This window comes from Mytilus galloprovincialis, chromosome 13 (genome assembly GCF_965363235.1).
Source record: "Mytilus galloprovincialis chromosome 13, xbMytGall1.hap1.1, whole genome shotgun sequence".
In the NCBI taxonomy this organism is placed as follows: Eukaryota; Metazoa; Mollusca; class Bivalvia; order Mytilida; family Mytilidae; genus Mytilus; species Mytilus galloprovincialis.
This window is the reverse complement of record NC_134850.1, coordinates 25,382,857-25,396,350: the sequence shown is the minus strand read 5'-3', so window position 1 is coordinate 25,396,350 and position 13,494 is coordinate 25,382,857.

Here is a 13,494-nt window from a genome sequence, read left to right as displayed (position 1 = left end):
AGCAATAATGTTCAGCAAAGTTTGATTTACAAATAAGTCAACATGACCGAAATGGTCAGTTGACCCCTTTAGGAGTTATTGCCCTTTATAGTCAATTTTTAACCATTTTTCGTAAATCTTAGTAATCTTTGTCAAAAATCTTCTCCTCTGAAACTACTGTGCCAAATTAATCGAAACTTGGCAACAATCATCTTTTGTGTATCTAGTTTTAAAAATGTGTCCGGTGATCCGGCCATCCAAACAAGATGGCTGTCACGGCTAAAGTAGAACATAGGGGTAAAATCTATCTGCCCTGAAATATTCAGATGGATATTCAGACGACACGTTGCTAGGTTGCTGCCCCTGAATTGGTAATTTTAAGGAAATTTTGCAGTTTTTAGCTCACCTTTCCTAAAAGGAAATGTGAGCTTTTCTCATCAATTGGCGTCCGTCGTCGTCGTCTGTCGTCGTTAACAATTTTTCAAACATCTTCTTCTCTGAAACTACTGAATAGATTTGGATGACACTTAGCATGATTGTTTCTTAGATTATTCTGCACAAAGTTTGTGCTTCGATTTTTGATCCGTCAAAAAACATGGCTGCCGTTACTTAAAATAGAACATAGCGGTCAAATGCAGTTTTTGGCTTATATTTCAAAAACTAAAGCATTTAAAGCAAATCTGACATGAGGTAAAAATGTTCATTACGTCAAGATCTATCAGCTCTGAAATTTTCAGATGAACCAAACAATTCATTGTTGGGTTGCTGCCACTTAATTGATAATTTTAAGGAAATTTTGCAGTTTTTGGTTATTATCTTGAATATTATTATAGATAAAGATAAACTGTAAACAGCAAAAATGATCAGTAAAGTAAGATCTACAAATAAGTTAATATGACCAAAATTGTCAATTGACCCCTTAAGAGGTTATTGTCCTTTAATGACAATTTTTCACAATTTGTTCATCATATTTGCTAACTTTAAAAAATCTAAAACTACTCAACCAAATTCAACCAAACTTCATTTGAATGATCAGTAGGGTGTATACAATAAAGTTTGTGTTTTTTTTTTCTATTTCGTCAAAAAAAATGGCCGAAGGCATTGTTTTCCAGGTGAGCGATTCAGGCTCTTGAGAGCCTCGTGTTTTATATCGTGATACATTATACTGTGTAGTGTACTGTATCATTATTACATGTATATGATTCATCGCCCTGTAAGAATTATCGTTGGCTATTATATATATAATATATATACAGTTCATATCTAAACTTTATTTATTCCAAACAAAACATCATTTGTCATGAGTGAAGTTATGAGTTGGTTTATGTTTTTGGGGGTATTATCTAGCGAAAAGACAAGTTTTTGGTACTGTTATGAACCTGATAGTACATTTTGTCTACATTGTCAGTTTATAAAAGAGTCTAATTTTTATACGAACGCGAAAATTAAAACATTTTTTATCGTGTATTGATATCACATCATCAGTGTCGTCCGAAAACGGATGATTTCAGGATAATAACTTTTGTATAAGTTACTAAAAATCTACATAATTTTAATACAAGGTTGTAACCACTAAAGGTAGGTTGGGATTGATTTTGGGGGTTTTGGTTGAACAGTTTAGGAATTAAGGGTAAAAAAGGGGCACAAATAAACATTTTTTTTTATTTTCGCACAATAACTTTAGTATAAGTAAATAGAAATCTATGAAATTTAAACACAAGGATTATGACCACAAAAGGAAGGTTTAGATTGATTTTTGAAGTTTTGGTCTCAACAGTTTAAGAATTAGGGGTCAAACAGGTTTAAAATTAAACTTTGATTTGATTAAAAAAAAACCGAATTATTGGGGTTCTTGGATATGCCAATTCTAACCGTTTATTTAGATTCTTAATTTTTAATCCAGTTTTCAAATTGGTCTGTATTAAGGTCCAAATGGTCCAATATTAAACTAAGTTTGATTTAAACAAAAATACGTGGGCCCTGTTTTCAAGTTGGTTCACATCGGGGTACAAAATTAAACTTTTTTTATTTCAACAAAAATTGAATATGCTGAATCTAACCATGTATTAAGATTTTTGATATTTGGGCCTCTTTATCATATTGGTCCACATTGAATTCTAAAGGGTCGAAAATTGAACTTTATTTGATTTTATCAAAGGTACCAGGATTATAATTTAATACGTCAGACTCGCGTTTCGTCTACATAAGACTCATCAGTGACGCTCAGATCTAAACATTTTTAAAGCCAAAGAGGACCGAAAATTCCAAACAGTTGTGCCAAATACGGATAAGGTAATCTACTCCTGTGATAAGAAAAAGATGAATAATTGGGATTCTTTGATATGCTGCAGGGGCGTAGCTACCCGGAGGCACGACAGCACGTGCATCCACGTCGTTTTCACAAAAAAAAAAAAAAAAAAAAAAAGCAGAAGAGAGAGAGATGAGTTAGTCAATCGGAATCGGAGACTTTTGGTGTCTTTTCCGTCTATCCCAGATATTAGTTTGACAACCTAGTTACATGTGTTGATGAAGCTGTTCATTCAGAAAAAGATCGTAGCTCCAAAGTTGCGTGCACATTGATTCGGCATGCAAAAAAAGAAATGGCAAAATAAAAATTTATAAATTGAATGTTAAAGGAAACAACTATGTTTTCACTTTTTTTAATTGATGAAATATCATTAAATAACGACATTTGGTTTCAAAATAATTGTGTTTTTTTGGAGATTATGACAAAATCGGAAGGTTACTTGTATCTTTTACAAGATTTTTACTTTTGAATTTGTAATACTCAGTCTAAGATATGTAGTTTTGAAGCACATTTTACAGTGTACAGTTCATCAGTTTGGAATGAGATGTACCAATCGGCATTAGAATTATCAGATCCCTTCGATATCGTTGAAAATATGCCGAGGCGATGTGGTTGACAGACTACCGGAGCCAATCACCCAGCAACCACGCCAAAACAGTAGTGGAAAGTCTCATTATTTTTTGCGTTCATAGACCATATGATAAGGCAACTGGAGACGGTGGGGTCGCGTCAAGTTATCAGAAAATCGCTTCTTTGTGCTGTATCTGCTTCATCGTGTTGTAGGAAATATCACAAACGAAAAAATCTCAATATTGTCTGAAACATACGAAACTAACCTAGCATGTAATTTTGACGAATTCAATTGGGAGGTCGCTCGATGCCGGACACGTACGCTGGTTTATAACATCTTGCGAGTGCTACCATGCCATGATGGCCCTGAGATCTACCAGTCACGGTACTACGTATGTAATTGAAAACAAATGTACGATCAACAATGAACAACGAAAGTTACATAGCATTACTGCATATTCATCGGAATTTCAGTGTGAATGTTGACAAAGTAATAGAGAAGTTTGTTTCTGCCCTGACCCGAAGAGCAGATTTTGGACAATTTTGAGTAAATTCTGTATCACAAATATGTGTTGTTTATGTATTACTATATTCAGAAGATTTATTAATAGTTTTACATTCATAAATTTTTATCTACATATAGCTCCTCTTTTAACCGTCCTATGACCGAAAACCGAAAAAAAAAAAATTTGCTGCATAATAGAGTCCCAAAAATTTTTCGCCTCGCTCCGCTCGGCCGCGGTAGTTGCTTCCACATCGTTTCTTTCTAGCTACGCCCCTGTGCTGAATATAACGATGCATTTATATTTTGAATATTAGACCATAATAGGTAAATGTCCAACAAATATTAGAAGTTCTTAGACCACATTCATTCTGTGTCAGAAATCTATTCTGTGTCAACTATTTAATCAAAATCCAAATTCAGAGCTGTTAAAAGCTTGAATGTTGTGTCCATAATTGCCTAAACTGTTCAGGGTTTGATCTCTGTAGTCATATCAAGCTGCGCCCTGCGGAACATCTGGTTGATAGAAGTTACATCAGTTAGAATACTAGTACTTGTGGTCATATTCAATTATTTTATGCTCTGCAATTTTACTAACCAGTACATTGGATGTCTAGATTTTGTCTAATGAAGAAAGATGATAGGTGCTTCAGACGATGTATTTCAGTATCTGGGTGTAAAAGGTAACATATATGAGGAAGAAAGAATCAGATGTATTGTGTGTTTTTTTTATCCACGATGGACTCTTTTTCATTGAATTCCTGATTTTACATAATAAATGTGAAAACCGGGTTTACCTAGCAACGCCGGGCATACATATTCTAGTATGAATGACATATACGCAGTGTAGTTAAACAATGTAAATAATGTTTGAGATATTTCAATACACAGCTACTTTTGCATAGGTACTATTTCTGTACTACAATATGTAGTACTGGAAATTTACTTTTAATATTTAGTACTATTTCTTTACTTTACAATTATTGTAAAATTTAGGTACTTGTATTTTAAACTACTTGAATTGTACTACATATTTTGGTACAGAAATAACACAATATTCCATGTTTGAAAATCATAATTTTTGAAATAGAAAAACTTTAAAAATGCTGAAAATGTAACGGTAGTAACCAAAAATCTGTAGTACCTATATTTCAAGTACAAATTAAGTACTGTAAAATACAGGTACCAAAATATTACAATAATTTCAAAGTAACAAAATAGTACTGTATATTAAAAGTAAGTTTCCAGCATTACAGATTTTAGTACAGAAATAGTACCTATGCAAAAGTAGCTGTGTAGCAGTTGACGTTTACAAAGTACAAATACAAAGCATAAACAAATACTTATATGCAAAATGATTGTGTATCTTCATTGCGAGTAGGTGTATGCAATATTGTAGACCTTTCATTCTAAGTCTGACACAAATGTTTAACCATTCATCTAAGACATTACATAATATATTATATGAGCTGAGTCGGATAAAAATCGACTTTTTGCAAATGGTAATCTATACATCTGTTAAATTATTTCGATTTTCAAATATGTCTATGCAATGTCTGTAACTGTGTGATACTAGATTACAAAAAAAGACCGAAATTCATCTCTCATTTTTTATTTAAAATTGAGAATGGAAATGGGGAATGTGTCAAAGAGAAAAAAAGAACCGATCAAAGAGCAGAAAACAGTTGAAGATCACCGATGAGTCTTTAACACAACTAGAAAATCCTGCACCCGGAGGCGTGCTTCAACTGGCCCTTAAACCAAAAATGTGTACTAGTTCAGTGATAATGTACGTCACACAAATCTCTGGAATATATATTTAAATTAAAAAATATACAAGCCTTACAGAGGCCAGAGACTCCTGGCTTGGGACAGGCGCAAAAAAAAAAATTGCGGCGGAGTTTAATATTTTCTGAGAGATCTCAACCTTCCCCTTTACCTCTAGACAATGTAAAAGAAAAACAAAACACACAACAATACGCACAGTAAAAATCAGTTTAAAAGAAGTCCGATTCCGATGTCAGAAAAGGTAACAAAACACTATACTACATGCAGTAAGCAAAATGACAATGATAAATAACTTAACAAAAGACTACAAGTAGTTAGTAACTTACATCCGCCGGATTTCAAATAAACTGATTGAACGATTAAGTCTTCTTCATATCTTAATAGGAGTAATTGCCCTTTAACAAATAAGGATTTGTTTTATCTTTTACGTTTTGAGCAAACACTAAAGATGGCAGGGAGAAACTAAACAGACAAAATGATTAGAATTACAATATCAGCAAAACAGACTTTTTTTCAGGAATTCTATCATTGTCTACAATGAAAGGAAGTGTCCTGTGTTGAATATGCACATATACCTAGGTGAGAGACAAAGGACATTTAGAGCCTCTAATTATTATTATTACACTATAATGACCATACATTTTTGGAGTTTCCTTTGCGGCCATTAACATGCAGAAAATATTTAAAAAATGTCTACTACCAAATTGTGTGTTCAATCAATCAAGCATGCATACGTTTGTTGTGTTACTTTTATTTGTTTGGAAGTTTTGATACATTAAGTTTGTTCAATAGAACATATAAATCATAAAACAAATATTCAATAACATTCTTGCTGGTTTTCACTGTTTAATTACACGCACTGTGTATTTTCATTCAAAAAATGAAATTCAATACTATTTAGTGCATACTTAATGTGCAGTTTTCGATCTCATTGAAAATGTTCGTATTTCAATTTCATTTTTAAATGTTTTTTTCTTTCTGATTTAATGTGGTTTAACACAGTAACATATAACTGTTAAGACTGTTCTCTTTAGATTGGACAAATGGCCAGTGCATGCAAACTGTGTAGTACTACTTAAACATTAATAAGGTAAGAAAAGCGGATGGTTTATTTACTATTTTTATATTTTTAAACACAGGATCTTTGTTTTATTTTTTGATATACCCTGGAATATACAATCAGGGGATTTGTAAACTAATTCTAAGTTTCATTAGTTATGTATGGTAAAATCACTGATAAATTTCAGGCATTATATAAGATAAAAGAGGGACGAAAGATACCAAAGGGACAGTCGAACTCATAAATCTAAAACAAACTGACAACGCCATGACTAAACTTAAATGATCATCTACTCATCTCTTTAAAATTGCATCCTGTAATTTTACTGAAGAGATGGGTAGGTTAAAAAATCAAGTAAACATAAAAAAAACTTCGTGTGTCCTACTATGAAGGTAGTGTGTTTTCCAGCAGGGACAAGAATACTTGATATTTTGATATATTTTGTATTGATTACTGAGGGTGTAAGTATTTATATGTTCCAGTAACGTTTTAACACCAAATATTTTACACGGACAGATGATACAACACTGAAGTTAAGGGCCGGGTTTAATTTGGTTTTTGTTCATAATACTAGTAGTATACACATTCGAGTACACCCAATCATGGCAGTAGCTAGTCAGTAAGTTTACAGTGTGTTTCACTTGAAATTACTTGGCAAAGATTTATTCAAGATAAATACAATAAAGTCCTATAGTGAACTTTAATATACCCTGGATTTCAGCTTTCCAATTGTGAACTTTCCATATCTAAGTAGCAACATTCCAGCAGCACCTGCATACGGGGTATATATCTCCCAATTGATACGATATTCCCGTGCTTGCATTGCCTATCATGATTTTCTTGATAGAGGGTTGCTGCTCACAATCCTAATCTTTCAACGACTCTCCGTAGACAAAAAGCGGACTACTGGAATAGACAATTTGGAACTGCGACACCTTATGGTTGCAATGACAAAATTGATGGTATAGCTATTCTATCTAGTCCTTCGTGTAACTCGGTGAATGTGATGAATATTTTCAACTCGACTCCTCGACGTAGACGTATACATCACCTTTTCTGCATGATGTATCTATTAATGACTTGCTGCCATTTATACAAAAGCCGTTAGGTATATATTCATCACATTCGCTCGAAACTTTATTCATTACCCCTTTCAAAACTTACTTCTCTGTTCAATTTATGTTTGGAATCCACTGTTATAAACCCTCATTCAAACCAATACAAAATTACAGCTATAATTTCAGATATTGCAAGTCACAGATTTTCAAACCAATCCGCATTGGCAAAGATGAAAAAGAGAAAAGATCTTTCCTTAATCTTTCCTTTGCCAACAAAGGTATCGATGGCGTCAACTTAAGCAATATCCTTCTTCATGAATTAGTTCAATCGAAAATACATCCTTATTTCAAAGACTAGTCTGTACCCATCATTTCTTATACCTATACCAAACCTATAGCTATTGCAACTAAAATTTTCAATTACAAACACGTTTTGCAGGATCTCGATATTGACGAATTCAAGTCGTAACCTCCTGATTGCACTTGTGCTAGTTCCCAATTAACATATAATCCTGCTGGCCACGTTATTACCGGTGAACTCAACATTGTTAATAACACTTCTCTTCGAAATGTGTTATCGAAAAGTCCGAAATATCGTGAGCCTAAATCCATCAATTGGAAATACAACTTTAAAACTTTGATGGATTCAGTTGAGGATTATGCGAGGCAATGGGCTAAGCGCGTAGACACTCTTTCCGAATGGATTAAGGCAGTGAGGTCGTTGATACAAATCAGAATTAAGAAACTGAATGGGTCTATCAATGCCCATGGTACGTCAATCTTTAAAGACCATAATGTTTCAAAACACTTATCCTACCTTCATGACAAATATGTTGTTGTCCCCGCAGATAAAGCCCCAAAGAACATCGTTTTTGTGTGTAAAACTCATTACATTAACTGCTTGATAAACGAATTAGGTATTGAAAATTCACTTGGAAACTCTTCCATCACTGTATTGGATACCTAAACTGCATAAGTGTCCTTACTAACAACGGTATATTCCTGGGTCTTCCAAGTGCTCCACGAAACCTCTTTCTAAATTATTGACATCCATTTTATCAGCAATCAAAGACGGGCTTCAAAGTTGTGAAACTGCCTATGCTAGAGATGGCGTGAATCAGATGTGGATACTTAAAAACTCCAAAGATCTTTTAGAGTACATAGAATCTAACTCTCGTTCATCTTGTAATAGTATTAAAACATTTGACTTTTCTACACTTTATACAAGTATTCCACATTCCAAACTAAAAGAACAATTGAATGAGTTGGTATTGCTGTGTTTTATAAATAAGAATGGTCAACGAAGATACAAGTATCTTGTCTTAGGAAGGGATAAATCCTACTTTGGGAAGGATCACTCTGATTCAAACAAAAAATTCTCTGAAACTGACATTATCAAGATGCTTGATTTCTTGATTGACAACATATTTTGTTACGTTTGGAGGACGTATTTTTCAACAGACTATCGGCATTCCAATGGGAACGAATTATGCCCCTCTTCTTGTCGATTTGTTTCTTTATTATTAGGAGGCTGACTTATACAGGAACTTCTAAGGAAGAAAGATAAGAAGTTAGCAATATCCTTTAACTCTACTTTCCGCTATATAGATGATGTTCTCTCACTAAATAATTCAAAATTTGGTGACTATGTTGAACGCATCTAACCCATTGAACTACAGATAAAGAATACAACAGATACAGTTTAGTCGGCCTCATATCTTGACTTACATCTAGAAATTGACAATGAGGGTCGATTGAAAACAAAACTTTACGACAAAAAAGATGATTTTAGCTTTCCAATTGTGAACTTTCCATTTCTAAGTAGCAACATTCCAGCAGCACCTACATACGGTGTAGATATCTCCCAATTGATACAATATTCCCGTGCTTGCATTTCCTATCATGCTTTTCTTGATAGAGGGTTGTTGCTCACAAGGAGGCTATTAAATCAGGAGTTCCAAATGGTATAGTTGAAATCATCTCTTCGTAAATTTTATGGACGCCATCACGAGTTGGTTGACCGTTATGGAATAACCCTTTCACAAATGATATCGGATATGTTCCTTACGTCTTAACTACAATTCCCTTCCCTTTCATAAATGTGACCTACCGAATTGGACTTTTTACTGGATTTGTTATCTCCAAAGCAACCTGACGGGTGCCACATGTGGAGCAGGATCTGCTTACCCTTCCGGAGCATCTGAGATCACCCTTAGTTTTGGATAGGGTTCATGTTGTTTATTCTTTAGTTTTCTATGTTGTGTCATGTGTAGTATTTTGCCTGTTTGTCCTTTTCATTTTAGCCATGTCGTTGTCAGTTAATTTTCGATTTATGAGTTTGACTGTCCCTCTGGTATCTTTCGTTCGTCTTTTAAAGTGCTCACCGTTCGGTCTCAACGTGCAGTATACGCCAGATGTGCTCACTTAAAGAAACCAATTGTTCCCAATTCCAAAAAAAGCTGAAGTAGCGATGTTTAGGGACAATCTTCTCAAACTGCCGAAATAAAAAAACTGTGACTGCTAAAAAGTACTAGTAATTGCTTGTAATGTGAATGGTGGTATTCAAAGTAAACTTGACAAAATTGCATTTTTGAATATTATTTGCACATATGATATAGTTTTTCCTACAGAATATTGGTTTTACACTGCTTTTAGTATTACTATTCCTGGTTATCATTGTTTTTGTATGCTTGACGAAAGTCTAAATCTATTTAAGGAGGAGGTATTGTAATTTTAGAATAAAGAGTGCTTTTCTTATCTCATTTCTAATGAAAGGTGTATTCATGATACAAGTATATGGTTGAATATTGAAAAGGAAATTGTATATATTATATACTCCCTGTTAGATCGAATTCTTACTTTAAACCTTGAATTAATCACTACTTTTGAAGAATCGATTTGTGTATTTGTGTATGCATTGTTTCTTTATGAACATAACTACCTGTAAACCTGTTTTGTTACAGGCTAATTTAACTCTGAATTGTGTTCAGATCATGATATAAAAACAGAAATGGAATATAACGATGCAGAAGTAAATTGGTCAGATGAGGCTGTCCATCAGGTAAGCTTCAGCATTTTTTAAAAGATTTTCTGGTACATTTCATTTTAAAAGTAAAAAATAATACATGTTCACTATTCAATAATTTTGTCTGAGTGGTTTCAGTATCCCAGGTTGCAGTGAAGAAATTTCTGTCTGAAAATGCCTTTATATATAAAAAGGATAATTGATAAAAAGAAAAGGGCTGGTGGATACAGTTTCACAGTATTTGGTGAGGTATGCAACCACCTGATTTTATTTCATTATATATATAATATGTTGAAAACAGCTGGGACAATAAATATTTCATTTTAATTCTAACCAACGTTTAGAAAATTAAGATCATAACAAGGTGCTTAAATATAAATAATTGAGAAAAACAAGCAAAAAATATACAGAATAGGTGCTTAAATAATATGAGGCAGGCATTACCTGTGAATGGGGACGAAGTTTGTTTAAATTATTTTTTTTGTATTTTAAATATTTGTTAAAAAAAAGATACGGAAATACCGTAACGTTTCCGATTTTGGTTCTGTTGTTAGGGATTTTACTTGTGATGTTATTTAAGTTATGACGTCATGTTCAATGTAAACAAAGAAACGCAATGCATCAGGTAGGCCTAACGTTTATTCATACCAAAGACAAAGAATGATTAAAAATGAAATATTGGTATAATTGTGTTCCTTGAGTTCCTATATTTTACTAGACTAATCAGTCTCACGACAACAAGACCGGAAGAAGGAAGTAGAGTTATGTGTTCTGCGCAGATCCAAAAATTAAAAAACACGACACATTTTTTTTTTTCTTTTTTTTTTTTTATTGAATTTTCTACTGTAAAAGGGGACTCCGTCCCCATATAAAGAAAAACAAGCAAAAAATATACAGAATAGAAAAAAAGGCCTAAATATTATATAGAATGCAGAAATGAAGAACCCCTTCTAGACCGTCATGAAAATCATTATTTTCCAACTCTTTTCATGAAGACAAATCCGTATATATATATATATATATATATAACTCGTCTAAACATCAACCCAACAATGTTAGATCTGTAAATTTGCTTTCGCAAATTTTTGGTTCTTCCCTCGCCGGGATTCGAACCCATGCTACTGTGATATCGTGACACCAAATCGCCTGCACTGCAGCCGTCCCACTAGACCACACGACCACCTGGGCTCTCAAAAAAAGAGCTTTTGCTGGCCGTGTGTTACCTTTCTTCGTCAGTTTTAATCTAGCGGCGTACTACAGTACATGATATATAAGGCATAAAGATGTTATTGTTACAGATCAGCTAAATTATCTATAGTAAAGGATCCTACAAATTAATGTAATATACAGTCACAGAAAATAATTATATTTATAAGTACGTCTGAGTCAGTGACAACTCTACAACAGATGTATCCATCGGATCGCCATCAGTGATGGTGATACATGGCTGTGTACATAATGTATATACAACTCGTCTAAACATCAACCCAACAATGTTAGATCTGTAAATTTGCTTTCGCAAATTTTTGGTTCTTCCCTCGCCGGGATTCGAACCCATGCTACTGTGATATCGTGACACCAAATCGCCTGCACTGCAGCCGTCCCGCTAGACCACACGACCACCTGGGCTCTCAAAAAAAGAGCTTTTGCTGGCCGTGTGTTACCTTTCTTCGTCAGTTTTAATCTAGCGGCGTACTACAGTACATGATATATAAGGCATGAAGATGTTATTGTTACAGATCAGCTAAATTATCTATAGTAAAGGATCCTACAAATTAATGTAATATACAGTCACAGAAAATAATTATATTTATAAGTACGTCTGAGTCAGTGACAACTCTACAACAGATGTATCCATCGGATCGCCATCAATGATGGTGATACATGGCTGTGTACATAATGTATATACAACTCGTCTAAACATCAACCCAACAATGTTAGATCTGTAAATTTGCTTTCGCAAATTTTTGGTTCTTCCCTCGCCGGGATTCGAACCCATGCTACTGTGATATCGTGACACCAAATCGCCTGCACTGCAGCCGTCCCGCTAGACCACACGACCACCTGGGCTCTCAAAAAAAGAGCTTTTGCTGGCCGTGTGTTACCTTTCTTCGTCAGTTTTAATCTAGCGGCGTACTACAGTACATGATATATAAGGCATGAAGATGTTATTGTTACAGATCAGCTAAATTATCTATAGTAAAGGATCCTACAAATTAATGTAATATACAGTCACAGAAAATAATTATATTTATAAGTACGTCTGAGTCAGTGACAACTCTACAACAGATGTATCCATCGGATCGCCATCAATGATGGTGATACATGGCTGTGTACATAATGTATATACAACTCGTCTAAACATCAACCCAACAATGTTAGATCTGTAAATTTGCTTTCGCAAATTTTTGGTTCTTCCCTCGCCGGGATTCGAACCCATGCTACTGTGATATCGTGACACCAAATCGCCTGCACTGCAGCCGTCCCGCTAGACCACACGACCACCTGGGCTCTCAAAAAAAGAGCTTTTGCTGGCCGTGTGTTACCTTTCCTCGTCAGTTTTAATCTAGCGGCGTACTACAGTACATGATATATAAGGCATGAAGATGTTATTGTTACAGATCAGCTAAATTATCTATAGTAAAGGATCCTACAAATTAATGTAATATACAGTCACAGAAAATAATTATATTTATAAGTACGTCTGAGTCAGTGACAACTCTACAACAGATGTATCCATCGGATCGCCATCAATGATGGTGATACATGGCTGTGTACATAATGTATATACAACTCGTCTAAACATCAACCCAACAATGTTAGATCTGTAAATTTGCTTTCGCAAATTTTTGGTTCTTCCCTCGCCGGGATTCGAACCCATGCTACTGTGATATCGTGACACCAAATCGCCTGCACTGCAGCCGTCCCGCTAGACCACACGACCACCTGGGCTCTCAAAAAAAGAGCTTTTGCTGGCCGTGTGTTACCTTTCTTCGTCAGTTTTAATCTAGCGGCGTACTACAGTACATGATATATAAGGCATGAAGATGTTATTGTTACAGATCAGCTAAATTATCTATAGTAAAGGATCCTACAAATTAATGTAATATACAGTCACAGAAAATAATTATATTTATAAGTACGTCTGAGTCAGTGACAACTCTACAACAGATGTATCCATCGGATCGCCATCAATGATGGTGA